The sequence below is a fragment of the Electrona antarctica genome (genome assembly GCF_951216825.1).
Source record: "Electrona antarctica genome assembly, chromosome: 13".
Taxonomy (NCBI): domain Eukaryota; kingdom Metazoa; phylum Chordata; class Actinopteri; order Myctophiformes; family Myctophidae; genus Electrona; species Electrona antarctica.
This window is the reverse complement of record NC_136794.1, coordinates 6,135,350-6,154,828: the sequence shown is the minus strand read 5'-3', so window position 1 is coordinate 6,154,828 and position 19,479 is coordinate 6,135,350. Positions and strand designations below refer to the sequence as shown.

The 19,479-nt window shown below is 43.7% G+C and overlaps 1 protein-coding gene across 1 annotated transcript in view; it reads left to right on the top strand.

Moving 5' to 3' along the window:
- col4a1 (collagen, type IV, alpha 1) overlaps positions 1-19,479 on the top strand; it is a 68,706-nt gene that overhangs the window by 870 nt on the left and 48,357 nt on the right. The gene's annotated exons all lie outside the window — the stretch shown is intronic.

The following is a 19,479-nucleotide window of genomic DNA, read 5'->3' as shown; positions in this document are numbered from 1 at the left end:
TGGACATCACAAACCAGATGATTGGGGACACATGTCTAATTGTGTGCAAAATTGGTGTCCAGCAGCTCAGTCTAATTTTTCTGCGGTTTCATGCATGGGAAAAGGTTAGATTGTCTATGGTTAAGGTTAGGGTAAGGAGATATGGAATGAATGTTAATCCAATGTTCCCAACTGTGTGTGTGTGTGTGTGTGTGTGTGTGTGTGTGTGTGTGTGTGTTCGTGTCGTGTTTGTGCGTGCACGTGTGTGTGTATCTGTGTGTGCGTATGTGTGTGCGTGGTAGACTGACACAAAACAGTCCACTGCAGCACAGTGTTTCATTTCCCATCAATTATGATAACCTTTTCATTCATGATCCTGTTTGGAATAGAAACGGAACCATTCACTCCTTTCTCTAGAAGGAATGTTCAGATGGAATGCACACATTCATCCCAGTTCCATCAGACAAATATAGGCCTATACCTACCTACTGTATTACCTTTCACCTTTACCTCTTAGAATGATCTTCTATCTTAGATCTTATAGCCTTCTATGTACAGTACATATCACTGTTTGTCTTTGCTTCTGGTCATGCAGGATTTTAACAGTACTGGCCTCTCACCAAATGTTACACATTTTGAGGGAAGAAGCACTAAATAACGCTACAGTATAAGTGTGACAAAAAGATGGTTTAGCTTACCACTTGTCATCCGTGTCATTTCTTTCCTTTTCCAACACACGTCTTTTCATCACCACTAACTATGGTGCAACTATTCCAGTTTGATTTAAGGGGATATTTTGGTCAAGAACTTGTGAATTCTCTGAAAGAAATGACAGACGAGGATTATCTTGAATTTTATTGTGTTGTTACAGAGTATTTTAAGTCAATTGGCTGTCGTTGAATTTCCCATTCATGCTACTTGCTACCTCTTGAAAAGCATACCCATTTTACACTTTTACACAGGCATCATAAATAATGTCATTATATACCGAGTCTGGGGGGAAGCTTGTTTTCTGTGTATTTATGTACCTGTATGTAGCAGTGGTGGAAAAAGTACTCAAATGTTTTACTTAAGTAAAAGTATAAATACTGCAATGTAGAAGTAAAAGTCCCATATTAAAAATGTACTCGAGTAAAAGTACAAAAGTAGCGGCATCAAAATGTACTTAAAGTACCAAAAGTAAAAGTACTCATTGTGCAGAATGTGCCATTTCACAAGTTCAAAATGTGTACAAAATCTATTGAGAATAGCAGATCTACAAGCTCACAATGCGCCCGCATTGTGAGCTTGTAGATCGGCTATTTTCAAATGGCCGAAATGTATAGGGTTGAAGTGGTTACAGAAATGTATGTTTTCTAATCAAAATTAAATTTCCATAGTAACTATAGTAACTCAAGTAAATCAAATGTTGCCTCTGAGATGTAGTGGAGTAGAAGTAAAAGTATTGGAAATTGGAAATACTCAAGTAAAGTACAAATACCTCAAAATTGTAGTTAAGTACAGTACTTAAGTAAAAGTACTTAGTTACTTTCCACCACTGCTTGTGCACTTCCATTTGTTGAGTCATCTGGACACCCCTGCTATGAACAGCAAGGCTCATTAATTTATGATCATCACTGAGAGTTCATATATTGCAGTGGTGTACAGTTGCTCTAGATGTTATTATTGATTTATTATTTTTGTTGATTTATTTTTAAGTGTTCACTAGACCCTTTCTCCCCCCAGACTATCTCAAAATCAGCCATTTGAAATTCGACTCTTCTGTCCATACAGTCAAATCTGCAGTGTTCCATTTAACCATTTGTAACTCCGAGAGTGTAAATATGTGACCAAATTGACCTGTAATATTTATAGACTCTCAGAATTAAATGAACATGATTTTAGTGTGTGCTGTAGCTAAACGGATCCTTACTTCCCAAAGCAAAGTAGTTAAAAAGATGTTGGACATACTCTCTGGACTATGAGATGAGATCAGATGTTTTTGAAACCAGAGAGTGATGGGACGAATTATTCCAGCTGTGTGTGATGTTTGGATCTCCTTCCTCTGCTGTGAGGAGGATGAGAGGAGAGTTTACAGGAAAAGACAAGCCTGCATTGCTCTGTAAATAATGGCAGTATAGTTGCACTTGAGTATTAAAGCAATTAGGCCGCCATGCCATATTAAAGGTCTATCCTGTCAACTCCATTTAGACCACTGATTTTGGTCCTAATGGTTGGGAAAACACCAATCCTCTCACTCTCAAATCTGCCAACATTCTTTTTGCTTAAAAGTAGAAAATCCATGATGAAACTGTTCACAATCATGAACAACAACAGTGGATGGAAAGAGCTGGAAAAGGCCAGACAAAAGGGTGGTGATGATAGGAAAAAAAACACTTTTTTGTACGACTCTCCCATGAGATTAGAAGAAAAAAAAGCTTGGCGAGCTTGTGCAGATGCTGCGTTCACTCTACTAGAATGACTATTGTGAGATTGAACTCGCAAGTGTTTGGCTCCTGCTGAACGGCGTTGATGAAGGCCATACGGCCGCCAAGGCCAATACATCATAGTGGGTTGAGTTTCCAGTGGAAACACACTTCATGTCCAGCATGAGGCGGTTGTGGAAAACAGTAGCAGTTAGAGGTCAAAACACAAAAATATCCCCCCCGAGTAAAGACGTCAGAACAATACTTTTTTTCCCTGATGGAAAACTCACTTGCAACCTACATGATAAAAAAAACGTAGTGTTTATTCACCAAGCAGTAAGATGGATTTCACTATAACTTTTCACCAAGAATCCAGTATCTCTCTCTTGCTGTTGTGTCTTCATGCAACCTATTGGCAATCACACTCCCTTTCTCTACCTGGTCTATATTCACAGTCCTCTTATGTTATTGTGTTTTGTGAAACATTGTCTTGTGTTTCAATATTTTTATTAAGCAGAAAAAAAAGACATGGTCAATACATGAACTTATGACACATGGGCACAACATACGACACTTTCCCATTCTGCCCATTCTGGGCAGTTTTTTCCCCCCTTTCTCTATTAAACACTTTGAGGTTCTCTGGGGGTTTAAATCAAGAACTATAAGACATTCATGAGATCAACCATAATCCCAAATGGGTTGACAGTACAATAACAGGACAGACAAAAAGTATATACAAATCATAAGTACCTATTTACAGTTTCACACCAAATTGAGTATATTAGACATCACAATATAGCTGCCACCATCATCTTTTAGATTATGTAAGTCTGACCCCTATACCTCCTCATTGGTGTGTCGTCTAACTGGCCTCCTCGGTCATTCCAATACACATAACATTTGACCACTCATCCCCTATATGAGGCGCCAGGGGCAGCCATGCTTCAACGAATTCGGCCAGGTTGTGAAACATTGCGGTATACATCGGAGGAGCCTGTTCGGAATAAGCGTGTAATTATGCTGTCACATGCTATCCTCTGGGTAGGCTACTTCTTGTGGCAAATGGCGATGATATCGTTTGCTCAAATATATCCATATCATACCCTACCGAAGCTAGACATAAATCAAAATTATTATAATTCATCTCCAATGGCTAATTTATGCTCTGTCTGTCATACGACAAAGTATGAATTTGGCTTAAGGGAGCGTGTCTAATGTCCCCTCAGCCCTATGTTTTAACCCCAACCATAACCCAAACCACAACCCCAAACTCTAACTCCCAATCCAACCCAAACCCCAACCCTATAGGACCCTGGGAACATTAGGGATGACCCACCCTGTCTCTGAAGGCTGCATTTCTACTCAGGAACCAGCGTAGGAGAGCAGAGATATCAGGTTAAGCAAAGCTCCGAACCAGCGTTCCTCCAACGTGTGGGCTTGAAACCACAGGACCACAGGACGTTAGGACATCTGGACAGGCTACCCCCTAGAGAGAGAGAGAGGAGAACATAGTTGTGTGGGTAGAGGGTGACTCATAAGTGTGGGACCATTAGCTTCTAAAAACATCTTTGTCACTGATCACATGACACAAAAGCGATAAACCTAGCCATGCGAATCAGATGATTTCAACATTCTGGATCTGCTGTTAGGGGGGATTTTGCATGTTCCCTGGTCCAATCACTGGAGCTGTGCGTCGCTCGCTCGCTCCACAACAGGACGTTTGTGATGTGACACTGCAGGATTTTACTGTGTGTGTACATCCAATGCAATAGTTAAACAGGATATACTGCATAAACTCTTCTGGCAGAAAGAGAGAGAAACAAATAAACAGTTTTCATGCACTCAGAAGCTCACATGACAGTGAAATCCTCATTGGTCCTCAGTGGTTCACTTCAACCCTCAAATTGAAGCCTACAGTATGCTATACAAGTATACGACTGGAGCCATGTACAGTAGGCTGTATAGGCCCCTGCCTTTTTCCCTCTACACCAAATCTCTTTGATGAAAATAGGCGTTCTACAAGCTCACAACGTGCCATGTTGCAGCGTGTTGTGAGCTTGTAGAGCTGCTTTTCTTTTGCTGAATGTTTGGCCCTGATTAGGCACACTTAGGGTCAGGGTTAAATATAACGGCTGCATTTTCACACTCTCAGAGTTTGAATCTACACTGTATTTTTTACTGTATAGGTTAAAAGCAGCGGCGAGAATAATTTTTTGTTTTCTTTTTCCTCAACGACTCTCTCTCTCTACTCCTTTCTTGTTTGTCGTGACCTGCATTTAAATTAATGGGAGTCCGGTGATAGAGATCAGCGTACTGGCAGGCGTCCAAGTCAAGGCCTGCTCAGGTTCTTTATCTCCTCCCTGTACCGTCTGTCTCTCCACGCTGAGAAGGAAGTGACCTTCACCGAGTGGTGGAGTACGTCTCCTGTTTGGTCTCCCATGCAATCAGCGCAGGCCCGCTTCCCAAAGTGGGTCCTTGAAAAGGTTTCTGAGGGTCTCTAGAAAAAAAAACAGGAACAGTTTTAATTACAATATTACAACTTATAGACGACTGTGGGGCGACGGTGGCTCAGGAGGTAGAGCAGCGGTCGTCCAATGATCCATGGGTCGGCGGTTCGAATCCCGGCTCCTCCTGTCTACATGTCGAAGTGTCCTTGGGCAAGACACTGAACCCCAAATTGCTCCCGAGGTGCTGGTTGGTACCTTGCATGGCTTCCGCCGCAATGGGTGAATGTAATGCACTATGTAAAGCGCCTTGGATAAAGGCGCTATATAAATCCACCATTTACCATTGATTTAGACAATGTGTAAGAATTTGATCATAGATCCACTTAAGCTTATTCAAACTATTTTTTGACACGCCCATTTAAGGATGCAGGGTGAAAGTTTAAAGATTAACACGCTCCACTGTTATCTCACCTAGACAGTCGTAGGATTATTAATCTACGAAGAAAAGGAGTCCTTGACGTGAAAATGTAGAACCCTCTGGGCTAAACAAACAGAGTCAACTCTCACCCACACACCCATAGACTAAACTGCATACTCGTGCAATCATAACACGCACACACACACACACACACACACACACACACACACACACACACACACACACACACACACACACACACACACACACACACACACACACGTAATGAGGTTGAGGAATGGGTCAAATTAACTTGAGAAGCATTGTAGTGGGAACATGATGTGAGTTTGCTCTGCCCTCCGGCTCCTACATGCTCTTAAATGACTTGAGTTTTTTTTAAAGTTAAGATTTAGTTTCGGATTTTGTGCCTAATTTCTTTTCCATTTACTGCTGGGGAGAATATAGGCTACCATTCTCTCCACTGATTATATAATATCAACAGAATTAAGTTCTTCTCCCTTGGCGGTAATTCATTCTGCTTAGACTAGAGTGAGTCACCTTCATTCCCTGCAGTAAAAATCCCCCCCGTGTTCATTTAACACCAATTTACCCAAATGGTTCATTTGAATATTATTTTACACTCTCGATTTTACAGGATTTGATACTGTGTGGAGGAGGATAATGGATAGATTAGCACATTCCTGGAGTGAGAGAGAGAGAGAGACACACACATACACACAGAGGAGAGTGAGGTGTGTGTGTGTGTCTATTGTCTCTTGACAGATAAGAAGAATGCTGATAAAGACACCTGCTGTGTCAACAGCCTCTACAGTGGGGTAGACTGTCCCGAGGCTAGTTTGGCCTTGGCATGAGCATTTTGACCCCGTACTCCCAAACACACCCCCCTCAGAGCGACCCCGTACTCCTCCCTAACACACACACCCCTCCCAGAGACAGCTGACCCTATCCCTATATCACAGAGTGACCACCCCTCCCTAACCTGCCTGACCTCTGACACCTGTCATTGTAAACATGAGTTGTGATTGTCTTGTCTGTATTTTGATAACAACTCTTGGGTGGGCAAGGTATAATGCCCCTTGGCTGTAATTCTCAGAGAGCGGTGCACGACGTACTGGTACTTCCCACTGGGCCTGTGTGTGTGTGTGTGTGTGTGTGTGTGTGTGTGTGTGTGTGTGTGTGTGTGTGTGTGTGTGTGTGTGTGTGTGTGTGTGTGTGTGTGTGTGTGTGCGTGTGCGTGTGCGTGTGCACCAGGCTAGGTGTTCGATGCTCCCAATGAGGAGTTTATTCATTCAGTACAACTTTCATCAGATACATGTATACCTGATCAAGACCATTTCGGTCATACCTGATACATAAACATTAAAAGACATTCCACCATTTCTTTAGTACTATTAGGCTATATTGTTTTATTTTTAACCTTCATAAAGACAGCCTGACGAAGGCCGCATAGGTCGAAACGTTGCTGTTTCCCTATTAAAGTCGGTTCACTGCATTTTGAAGACGGCGTGCGGGTGTTTGTTCCTTTTTCAACCTTCACCAAGCTCGTAGCGCGTGGCGCTACGAGCTTGTAGATCTGCTATTTTTGAAAAATCGTAAAAAATGCGGCACAAATCTTTGAATATATATTCTTTCAGAGCGAACGTTTTCTTTATTTTTCGACGTCAGGCCTAAATGGGTAGTCGAACTGCTCTCTCCTCCCTGTGGATCTGCAGGGATCACCATGAGGGCATCTCAAATGGGACTCTCCGGCCTTTTCTGCTCTTATGCGCCGACAGGATTCATTCGTCCCACGGTGTTATATTCTCCTAGTAGATCAACCGTTTCAGGAAATCAGCCTGACAGGCAGACTTAATTTATACCGGCACAGTTACTTGACCCCGGGGGCCCGGGGGTCAGTTTTGCTAATAGCGGGACGCGCAAATTATACAGTAGCTGACACTTTTAACTGTAAAAAAAATACAGTATATACTGGCATAGGTGGGAATTATAAATGTCACTCAGCACTTTGAGCGAATTGAGGGGGCGATTATAAATGTCACTCACCGTTTGGAGTGAAAGGAGGGTGTACTGTAAACGGATATGTGTGTCTGACACAACAGGACCCCCCCTGCAAGGTGTGTGTGTGTGTGTGTGTGTGTGCGTGCGCGTGCGTGTGCGTGATTGTGGAGGATGTGTGTCAGTGGGTGGGGTTCAGGAATGTGGGTCAAAGCCAGTGAAGATCTACCCCGTACCAAATCTATTAGTCTCACTCTCTCCTTGTTGACATACTGTACTTCGCCCCTCCCACCCCCACCCCCCCGCCCTCACCCCTGCTTCAGTTCTGACTGATATGGCATCATCAGATTTATCTCTCTGACGTTGCTGTTATTACGAAAACAATCACACCCGTGTGAACTGAGTGGTGCAACTCCCCTCTCCCCCTGCCCCCCCCCCCCCCCTCTCCCTCTCTCTCTCTCTCACTCTCTCATTAGCAGGCAACAGTGCAGCACTATCTCTCTCTCTCTCTGTTTCTGGCACAACAGCGCCACCTTTGCCCCTACTGGTACTCATAGTCACATAGTCACATAGGTTAACCCCTTTTGGTGTTAGCATTATGTTATGCTTTAGCTATTGAAAAATAGCAGATCTACAAGCTCATAGCGCGCCACCGAGTGGCGCGCTACGAGCTTGTAGGTCTGCTATTTTTGAAAAATCGAAGAACGACTGACATAGAAACATAGCTTTTTCAGAAAACTGTCATTTTCAAACAGACATTTTTAGAATCTGATCTCAGGTCAAAATGGGTTAAAGTCACATAGGTTGACACGGACATTGCTGTTCCTTAGAGTGGTTGCACCACTCAAAAATGAAAAAAAGTCCAGGGGGGCCATAGTTTCCCATTATATCACCCCATAGGTCATCCTTTACTTCCTTCACCTGCTCTGCCTTGTCAGTATAGGTTGTAGATCTGTGAATCTGTCATTGTGTTGCGTGCTGCGTGTATATAAGTACAGTACAAGACAAAGAACTATAACAGAACTAAATGTGTGTGAGGGTTTATTGCTATTTATGAGTCTGGCCGTAAAGACAGTGTTTACCTTTGAGCGTTTCTGTTGAGGGTGTGAATGCCGGATTACATTGTTATTTGTGACGGCCTTAAAGGACATGCTGTTAATGTCTGTGTTTATTCTGCATTCGTGTGCGTCTGAGACTGTGTGTCTGCAATGTGTCTGTGTATGTGTTTAATAGTGGCTGGGTGTGTCTGTGATATGGGCCTGTGTGTGTGTGTGTGTGTGTGTGTGTGTGTGTGTGTGTGTGTGTGTGTGTGTGTGTGTGTGTGTGTGTGTGTGTGTGTGTGTGTGTGTGTGTGTGTGTGTGTGTGTGTGTGTGTGTGTGTGTGTGTGTGTGTGTGTGTGTGTGTGTGTGTGTGTGTGTGGGGTTTGTGATTGTGTATGTCTATGTACAGTATGTGTATGCGCACGAATGCCTGTGTGTGAGTCTGTGAGAGAGAGAGAGATGAAGCTTTGTGTTAGCTAAATGAGGTGTATATCTTGTGCATGTATCTGTGTGCAATACAATTCACTTGAATTTGATTTGTGCATAGTTCTGTTGATAATGATGATGATGTGCATGCTGTGTGCATGTGTGCGTATACGCCTGTTCATGTTCGTGCGCGCGCGTGTGTGTGTGTGTGTGTGTGTGTGTGTGTGAGTGTGAGTGTGAGTGTGAGTGTGTGTGTGTGAAAGTGCATTTGACAATTCCTTGTACTGGTCAGTACAGGGAAAGTCTGCAAATGTTATGTCCCATCTCCTAAACAGCCCAGGCAAAATCACCATGGCAACCAAATCCAAATCTACATTTGTCATGGACCATTTCTTTTTGCTATACAAATATTATTCTCTCTCTCTCCATCTCTTTCGCTCTCTCTCTCTCTCTCTCTCTCTCTCTCTCTCTCTCTCTCTCTCTCTCTCTCTCTCAGACTGGCGTGCTGAATGTTATGTGAAACTCCCCTGATGTTGTCTTATAAAATAAATACACACTTAGAAATGGATGTTCCGATAAACAAGTTAACAGCATGTCCTCTCTCTATATCTACTAGGTTCTCACAACCGGCCCCGTCCATTTTTATAAGTTTAAACTTGTTATAACTTGTCATGGATGGGAAAAATGTGGAAGCCTTTAAGTTGATTTATACCCTTTTTTCTTTCGTCATCTGTGTATATTCAGGCCCTATCATCTAATATCTGTCGTATCCCATTCTGCACTAGGCACAATTGCTGGTGGAATGGCGGGAGAGCCCTGCTGTTTCCAATTCTTGTCCAAAGCTGCTTTAAGTCACAGTTGCTTAAACGTCCATTCGAATCAAATAAAGATACTCAAAGTCGACTGAATTGAATCAGTTTAGTCTGGATTGAGGGAGACAGCCTCTTGCAGCTCTCCAGAAGATATTACAGGTAATTCACCCCCCCCCCCCCGCCCCCCATGCATATGACGAGCAAATGTCATCTAGAGCAGTGGTTTCCCCAAACCTTTTACATTTTTCAAGAAAGACCTTATTGCGGTCTTGTTTCCATTCGGGTTCCCATTACACCAAGTTCAGAGGGTCAGCCAGCCAGCCTGGAGAAAGTGAGCACACATGGGTTAAGGGCGGTAGCCGCCCGGAGGTGTTCAGGTTGAGCAGAGGACGAGAGGGGCGGTGGTCCTTAGGGATACCCTCAGACTTCCTCCCTGAGACAACGCCCCCCACCTCTGAAAGTCTCCTTAATCCTCACTCACCACCACCCCTCATCTACCGGACATTATTGTTGCAGAACAAAACCGCACAAGTGTGTGTATGTGTGTATGTGTGTGCATGTGTGTGTGTGTGTATAAGCATGCTCTGAAGGCACGTGCACACATGATGTAGATTAAATGAGAAAAACATGTGCTACGTCTTGGGGCCCATTCGGAGTTAGCTGATTGATGGTTTTGGCCAGCATGTGGTTTCTTAAGCACTGCCCCACTTCTCAAACCCGCGCCCAGCTCATTGACCATGACAGAGATGTTCAAACTGCCTCTGTGTGCCCTCGCCTTTCTCTCTCTATGTAGCACACGACCTGCCACATGACATGATGAAATAGACTTTAATTTAACGTGGAGTTTTATCGCACTTAATCACATCACCTGACAGTCCCATGGCAGGTCCATCTTTTACACTATATTATGCGGGTTAAATGCAACACTCAGAATTGTTACAGTGCAGTGTTGTATACTGTATACAGCCCCCGGGCTGTTATGATACTGTAGAGTCTAGACTCAGAGGAGGGACCTTAACCCATTTTGACCTGGGAACGATTCTACAATCGCCTTCTAAATCCTGACAGTTTTCTGAAAAACCCATGTTTCTGTGTCAGCTGTTCTTAAACATTTTCATGTCAAGGACCCCCAAAAATATATGTAATTGGCCTCATCTGAAAATATGTTGTTCCAGGGACCTCCCAGAAGCAAAGATTTGAGTTAAACGTTGTCTCTGAAAGAATATATATTCTTGCACCACATTTTCACGATTTTTCAAAAATAGCAGATCTACAAGCTCGTAGCGCGGCACTCGGTGCCGCGCTACGAGCTTGTAGATCTGCTATTTTTCAATAGCTAAAGTATTAAAACACCAAAACGGGGTTCCCGCCCAAAATGGCTTAATAGAGATAACAGATCTCTGTTGCGGTATCCCATACCATGTCATGTGAGTCGGGTTCTCGACTGTAATTTACAGGACCTGAAAACGTTCAACGTATTCATGACTAGAGCGTTTATACCTCTTCTTCCTGGAAGAACAGATGCTTTATTCATCTCCTCTCCTATGTTTTGCCCCCTTTCATGTCGCTGCCGCAGGTTCAGCTCTCGTCGACTTACGGGGGGGGGACAATGAGAATTGTTCATTTGGCTTGTAATTCCATTGACGCTGTCCAGAGAGAACCCTCATCAGATAAATTTAGGAAGGAAACAAACTGGGTCAGTCACATGATTATGGCTCAAAGTAGAGACATACACCACATTGTCCCGCTAATCTGCCAGTGCCGAGCGAGCGGAGCCGGTATGGGGGCAGATTCAGGCATTTTCTTTAAGCCATTTTGGGCGGGAACCCCTCTTGGTGTTTCTAGCATTATGTCATATATTGAAATACAGCAGATCTACAAGCTCATAGCGCGGCACTATGAGCTTGTAGGTCTGCTATTTTTGAAAAATGTGGCGTAAATCTTTGAATTTATATTATTTCAGAGCTAGAGTTTTTACCTCAAATCTTTGCTTCTGGGAGGGAGGTCCCTGGAACAAGATATTTTCAGATGGGGGTTGGCGGCCAATTACATATAATTTTGGGGTTCCTTGAAAATGTTTGAGAACCACTGACATAGAAACATGGGGTTTTTCAGAAAACTGTCATGGTTTAGAAGACATTTGTAGAATCGTTCCCAGGTCAAAATGGGTTAACTCATACTGGTGTGTATCCAATATCTGTTTTTGTCATCTGTACTGTATATCAAAGGCCATGACCCCAGGGCATCGATGTCCATATACTGTAGGTTACATGCAGCCCCGCCTTAAATTGAAATGTGACATGATGTCAGTGAAAGATAAGGGCCTGATAAGATGGAACAATAGAGGACAATTATGGAGAACAGCGTTGCACATTAGCATAGCCATCAAGACATCTGCGATAACAGTAGGTGTTGTTTGCGGCTCGCTAATGTGAATGGGAGAGGGGAGGGATTATTTAACGTACTTCCAGCAATCTGCCCTTTTCATCTCTTTCTAAGGTAGATGTAGATTAGTTTCATGATCACATACACTGTGGTTCATTCATTCATAAACCCAATACAAACACGGCAGCAGCAGCTACTGTAAGCTACTGTACTGTAGTGTTCTGAGAAACTAACAGTTGTTATTTTTCTCTGTACTGGAGGAACATATATTGTTCCCAAAATGGGGTTGAGTCACCCTCTGTATTAAGACAGGAGCTGGTAATGTTTCATTGTCTAACTTACAAACGCTTATTCCAGATGCTTCCATAAAAACAATAGTGTGTGTGTGTGTGTGTGTGTGTGTGTGTGTGTGTGTGTGTGTGTGTGTGTGTGTGTGTGTGTGTGTGTGTGTGTGTGTGTGTGTGTGTGTGTGTGTGTGTGTGTGTGTGTGTGTGTGTGTGTGTGTGCGCGCGCGTGCGTGCGTGCGTGTTTATTAATAAACCACAGTGGGCTTTATGTGATGACTGAACCTTTGTATTGATGCAGACATTCTAAATTCACCTTATCCAGGGGTGAGTGCTGGGTTGAGCCTCGAAAATAGCTGATCTACAAGCTTGTAGATCTGCTATTTTCGCTATTTTTGTCCAAAAGTGCCCTCTTAACACTCTGCACGTGCCTGCAAGTGCCCCCAGCAGGCGTCCGTTTCCAATGCCGTGAACAATGCCCCCTAGCACCATGCATTAGAATGCTAGAGAATGTAAATACACTTCTATAGAAACTCCCACAACATCTGTAACAGACAGATGGCATCATGTTGTGCTGCCATGATGTGACAACTTGTACTAGAATGTGGACCATGTAGTATCAACACTGAATGTAAAGCAATGTTGACACTGAAAAGTGAAAACAACATTGACAACAATGCAGCACTCGCTCTCGGCTGGGGCCCGCGGAGACCCACTTCTGCCAACTCTCACTGCTAATTAGAGTAATTATCGCACTGGTGGGAAAGTAACTAAGTAAAATTACTCAAGTTTTTCACATACATTTACTATTGAGTATTTCCATTTTGTGATACTTTAAACTTGTCGGAGCTAAATGTGTACTTGTTTTTACTGCACTACAAAGTCAGCTTTAAGTACTAGTGACTTTGCAGATTTCGATTAATTCTTTAAAAGTTTAAAGGACTTCATATAATTGGTCCTCACTAATGTTCATGATAAAATACCACAATTTTTTCCTACTCAGTCTGTGTCTCATAGGAGGGCTGTGGGCAGTTCAGAAACCCGTCCACCAGTGACATCATCGTTAGGCAGATTTGTTTTTTAAACAATATTTTAAAAAAATGATTTTTATTATCGTGATAACGATGGTTTCCATTATTGCATTACTTTTCAGGAATAGAAAGCCTTCAGTTTCTATTAGCTTCGATTCCTCACCGATGATGTCACTGGTGGACGGGTTTCTGAACTGCCCACAGCCCTCCTATGAGACACAGACTAAGTAGGAAAAAAATGTGGCATTTTATCATGAACATTAGTGAGGACCAATAATACGTATGCAGGTAGGTTGAAAAGTGGTGAAGTGGTCCTTTAAGTAAAATGATCTATACGTCTTCCACCCCTGCCAAGTTGTATACCGATAGTGGCAATCGATTATGACTGAATGTGAAAGATTCGCGGAACCAAGGAGCGAAATATCACGAGTAGGGCAGGAGAAGTAAACATGTATGTATGTAGGTCTTGCTATACTTACTAACATTTAACCCTTCCTAACCCTCTCAGTAAAAGAAAATATGGCAATAAATACATAAATAGATAGTAACAGGATTGAAACTAGAAAAAGTGCCCTTCTGGGCACAGGTCTCCACCAGGAGGATAGGAGTGTATGTGTGATGTTTGGCAAAATGTTTAGGAGCAATATAAACGTGTGTGTGTGTGACGCGGCTTGGCCTGTTGTAGCGCCACCATTGATTGCTGATTTGAAAACTGTCAAGTGGCATTTCTTCCAAAGCCTAGTGGGAATATGCATGCACAGTTTCACCACAATCGGATGCTGCGTTGAGTAGTTGTGGCGATTTGTACAAAGCGGGTACAAAGCGGGCTACTCCTGAAAAGTTTAGAAGCCAATCGTAGCCAATGAGGGTGGATTATGAGAAATCAAACAAACCCGACTTAATCACATGACTATGAAGAGCATGTGTACCGATTTGCGTGAAATTTAGATAAAATCTGAAGGAGTAATATTAGAAAATGTGTTTTACATATGTCGGCCTCCTGGTGGCGCTATAAAGAGCAGATTTGAAAAATTCCAGGCAAAGGTTTTTCCTTGGCCTCTAGGGAGTTGGCATACAAAGTTATCCACAGATCCGGTAAAAACACTTTTGGGCCAGTTATAGCGCCACCATGAGGCTGAGTTGAAAATGTTCATGTGGCATTTCCTCCTCGGCCTAGTGGGAATGTGCGTGCACAATTTCACGGAAATCACACAATGTGTTCATGATTTGCAGCATTTTGTTTGAAACTGAGCACTCCTGCGAACTTTGGAAGCCAATCTTAGCCAATCAGGATGGAGTCTGAGAAATGTGAAAGACCGGTTTCGTTGAATGGCTCTAGAGAGACTGTGTACCAATTTGCGTGATGTTTGGACAAAATCTGTAGGTGTACTGTCCAAAACTTGTGTTGCACAAAGCGGCCTCCTGGTGGCGCTATAACTGGCCGTTCTGGAAATTTTGGTGCAGAGGTTCATCGTTGGCATCGAGGGAGTGTGTGTGCAAAATTTGGCATCGACCGGGTTAACGGTGCCGGAGATTAGCTGTTCACAGACGGAAGGACGGACACACACACGGACGGACGGACGGACGGACGGACGGACGGAGTGCAAAACATACTCTCTCCCCATGCCTTCGGCCTGGTGGAGACAATGAAGATATGGCGGCTATTATGATTGATTGTGCAGTGCTAATGCTGCTATCAAGTCAAGTCATGGAGGTCGTTCTTTTTTCCTCACGTGCTGCTGACCTCTATTCCCAGATTCTCCGGAACACTCTTTTAGAGAGAGATGCGAGGCTGCAGACCCGGCCCCTTCTTGTCTTTGTGAGCATAAAAGGAAAGGAAAGGGCCTTCCTACTTAGGAGAAAGAAGGACTTCCTTCTTCCTTAACCCCTGCATCCTGTGGCACAGTGTTGCACAGAGCGTTCACAGCAGACAGAGATACTCGGGGGGCCCTTAGTCAGTCCTGCAGTTGCTCACAAAACATGGATAGAACTGGTGTTCTCACAGAGAAAACAAGTAGCAAGAGTAGAAGTTATTGTCTCTCTCTCTGGCTCTCAAACTAATTGTGCTATCGGTGTCCCCCCCCCCCCCCCTCCAAACAATTCATATTTGTTATTAATAGAGATTGAGTGCACTTTCCTTGTTTCAATTGTATGATTGAGAGGGAGAGAGAGAAAGTGAAGTTGAGACTGAAAGAGTTTGTTTGTGTACATATGCGCGTACGTACGTACGTGCGTGCGTGCGTGCATGTATGTGGGTGTGTTTCTGATCAGTTGTGTGAGTGACTGCGCGTGTATCGGTTTTTGGACCCATTTGTGTTCCTGTGGGAAGTGAAGTTGAGACTGAAAGCGTTTATGTTTGTGTACATGCGCGTACATGCGTGCGTCGTGCATGTCGTGGGTGTGTTTCTGATCAGTTGTGTACACTGTTGTGCATGTGTATGGGTTTTTTGGACCCATTTGTGTTCCTGTGGGATTGTTGAGGAATGTTTTCTTTTTACTATGTGGAACAATAAGCGCCCCAAACAAGTGGAGTGATGATGTGGGCACACGAACAGAACACACAGCTCTGCTGCAGAGAGAGAGAGAACCAAGAGGAGCTCTGTCTCTCACACACTGGCAAAGCACGACACACACACACACACACACACACACACACACACACACACACACACACTGGCAAGCACGACACACAGTCAAACTAAATTGTGTTAAACCCACTGGCAGTGGTGGAAAGTAACTAAGTACATTTACTCAAGTACTTTACTTGAGTACAATTTTGAGTATTTCCAATTTTCTGTGCTTTTACTTCTACTCCACTGCATCTCAGAGGCAAATGTTGTACTTTTACTCTAGATTACAAGTCTAGACTACTAGATTTTGATTATTATTTTAAAAAAAAATACATTAACCACTTCAGCACTATATACATTTCAGCCATTTGAAAATAGCAGATTTACAAGCTCACAATGCGTCGCATCGACGCATTGTGAGCTTGTAGATCTGCTATTTTCAAAATATCTCCCTCTAGAGTATACATTTAAGAAGTTGCTGCGAACCGGGACACGGACGCGAACACGCAGCCCTCTGATTGGCTATAGTAGTACTTCACACATACTGTATGTCTTTCTATTGGCTCCGACCCCACCATGTGACACGTACGCGTCCCGTCGCACCACACACTGCATCCGCTGGTACGCGCACACACAAAAACGCAAGTACTTTCTAGTTTTGGTAAATTTTTTGTGCCAATACTTTTGTACTTTTACGCAAGTACATTTTGAATCCTGGACTTTTACTTTGTAACAGAGTACATCTACATTGCAGTGTTGATACTTTTACTTAAGTAAAACAATTGAGTACTGTTTTCCACCACTGCCCACTGGTAACTTAATGCAAACTCTTTATGTTCAGAGAGACCTACGGCACGGCATGGCGGTTTCACAAGTGTGGAAACTCACAGAGTCGCCAGTGTGAGTTTGCAATCAGCTGTTTGTTTGGGTGGAGTGCACTGCTGGCTGGCATTAACTTTGTGTGTATGTTCAAATGTTTTTGGTGTGCGCTTGGTTGCGTGCGTGCGTGCGTGCGTGCGTGCGTGTGGGTTTGGGTAGTGGGTACATGTGCCAGCTATAGCAGGAAAAGCCCCTTCCAGAGGTGGAGGATTAGGTGGAGCCGCCCCTTAATTTGCTAGCAAGTTAACCTTTCACCCTTATAAGCTTTGGACATGCGTTTCCTTGCGCGGGAATACACGCACGCACGCACGCACGCACGCACGCACGCACGCACGCACGCACACACACAGGCTTACAATCACATTGATGAAGCTTGATGATCAAAATGACCATTTGTACCGGGCCGCTTACTTGAAATGAGCTAAATCCCTCCTAATGGCTCGGCCATAGGTGAGAGGTTAGGAGGACAGGGATTCACAGGTCATGTGACTGGTCAAGAGGGCATGCCGATTTGTTACTTGGTTGAGAGAGGTCAGGGAACTCTGACCGGAGCTATTGTATTTGATGATGATGTGCTGGGTTTTCCGAGGCTATAGCATGATGTGGTACGTGGTAAAAGAAAAATCCTGCATGTTCGTTTTACTTAGACCTAAATTAACACTCACATTAAAATGTTTTTTGTTTATGCAAGCCTCCATTAAAGTGAAAGAGTGCCTGCTGTTGGTGATGATAACAACACAAGCACTGCCATCCTACTGACACACTCTGAAGTTGTTTTGACCACATTTATTGGCCACAATGTGGGTGCCAGTCCAAACTACTGTATGCAACCATCTGGGACTTCCCTGGCATCTGGCTAGCACTGCATGAAAGAGAGTAGTCATAAAACACACACATTTGTTGACCAGCAAGGCCTGAGAAATTCTCTGAAACAATTTCCCCATTTTCTCTTTTGGGATCGCAGCCTATGGGTAATTGTCCCCATTTGGAGAATTCCTGTCGGCTGTTAACTTGGCTTGTACAGTACTGTAGCACAGTGGTTCCCAAAGTGGGGTCCGGGGACCTCCCAGGGGTCCTTGAGGGAGTTCCAGGGCGGTCCCCAGCTAAATGATAGTTTGGAAGGAAATGGACCCTTATTGGTCTGTAACTCTGAAAGTGTACAAATGGAACCAAATGGACAAAGGTTCCATTTTTACACTCTCAGAGTTAAATTAACATTGATTTTACAATATAATTTGTTGGGTCCCAGAGATAGAAATGCCATTAAATGGGGGTCCGTAGCCTAATGCATGTCAAACTGGGGGTCCTTGAAAATAAACGGGTTTAGCCGAAAAAATCTTCTCTTATGGGGGGGGTCCCTGGCATTATCTCTTCAAATGGGGGTCCGCAGACTAATTAGTGTCAATTCGGGGGTCCTTGACATGAAAAGGTTTGAGAACCACTGATTTTGAGCCACTGCTGCAGCTCAGAGTCAGACTTCCTCCTGTTTATGTTCCTTATAGAGCGTCGCAGGCCCGCCCCCTACCATGGACCAGGAAATGAATCCCAATGCATTTTTCCCATAGACATTTCAAAAAGTATTTATTTAAAGACGGTTACGCCGCGGACAAAGCCAACTCGAGTCGTGACAACTCATGACAACACAAACAATATTTTGGACCAAACAAATAATTACAAAGAAGAAAAACAACAAAGAAAGTGTTGTAACCTGCCGTTTTTTTCTTCTTTCTAATAATTTTTTCGGCCCCAAAAATTGTGTTTGTTGTCATGATTTGTCACGACTCGAGTTGGCTTTGTCCACGGCGTAAACGTCTTTAAATAAATACTTTCTGAAATGTCTGAGGAAAATGAACGGAGAATAATTTCCTGGTCCATGGTAGAAGGCGGGACTGCGACGCTCTATTGCTCCACAGACATAACTAGATAAAGTGCCCCTCGGGGCACAGGTCAGGTTGTGGCCTCCTGGTGGTGCTATAATAGGCCAATGTGAAAAGGGTGCCATTTCTTCTTACGCCTTGGATGGCAATTGGATGATTTGAGGCATTTTGTTCCAAAAATGTGTTTTGCAAAAATCCACCTGTTGGTGGCGCTATAACAGGCCAATGTGAAAAGGGTGGGATATATTCCTCAGCCTAGTAGGAAAGTCTGTGAAAGATTTCACGTGAATTGCACGCTGCGTTCATGATTTGAGGCTTTTTGTTCAAAACGGGCCAATCCTGCAAACTTTGAAAGGCAATGTTAGCCCATTATGATGGAATATTAAATATTGGACAGATCCGTCTTGAACACATGACTGTAGGGATACTGTGTAACGATTTGCGGGATTTTTGGACAGAATCTGGAGGAGTAAAAAAATGTGACGGGTCAGGCCTGCTGGCGGTGCTCGCCTCGCGCGCCCTGCTGTCCACAGCTCTGCCGTACAGTATGTGACATCACAGTGGAAATACAGTAGACATCTTAGACTTTCAACAGATACTGTACGGCTCTCGCTGTGGTCACGAGCAGATATCATGGCTGTGATAAGTGGATCCTAAGCCACAGTGTTTTGACAGCGCACGCTGTTCTGTTGACGTTTAAACCATGCCACTCACCACTTGATTATTACACACCAGTACACTGTGGTGTAATCAAGTACTTTTTGCGTATACATTATTACCTTATTGAGAGTTTGGTTGGATTAACGCAGCATGTGGTTATCGTGCGTGCGTGCGTGCGTGCGTGCGTGCGCGTGCCTTTGTATGTAGCCTATTTGTTTTTGGATGACCTGTGCATTCGTGTGTGTGAAG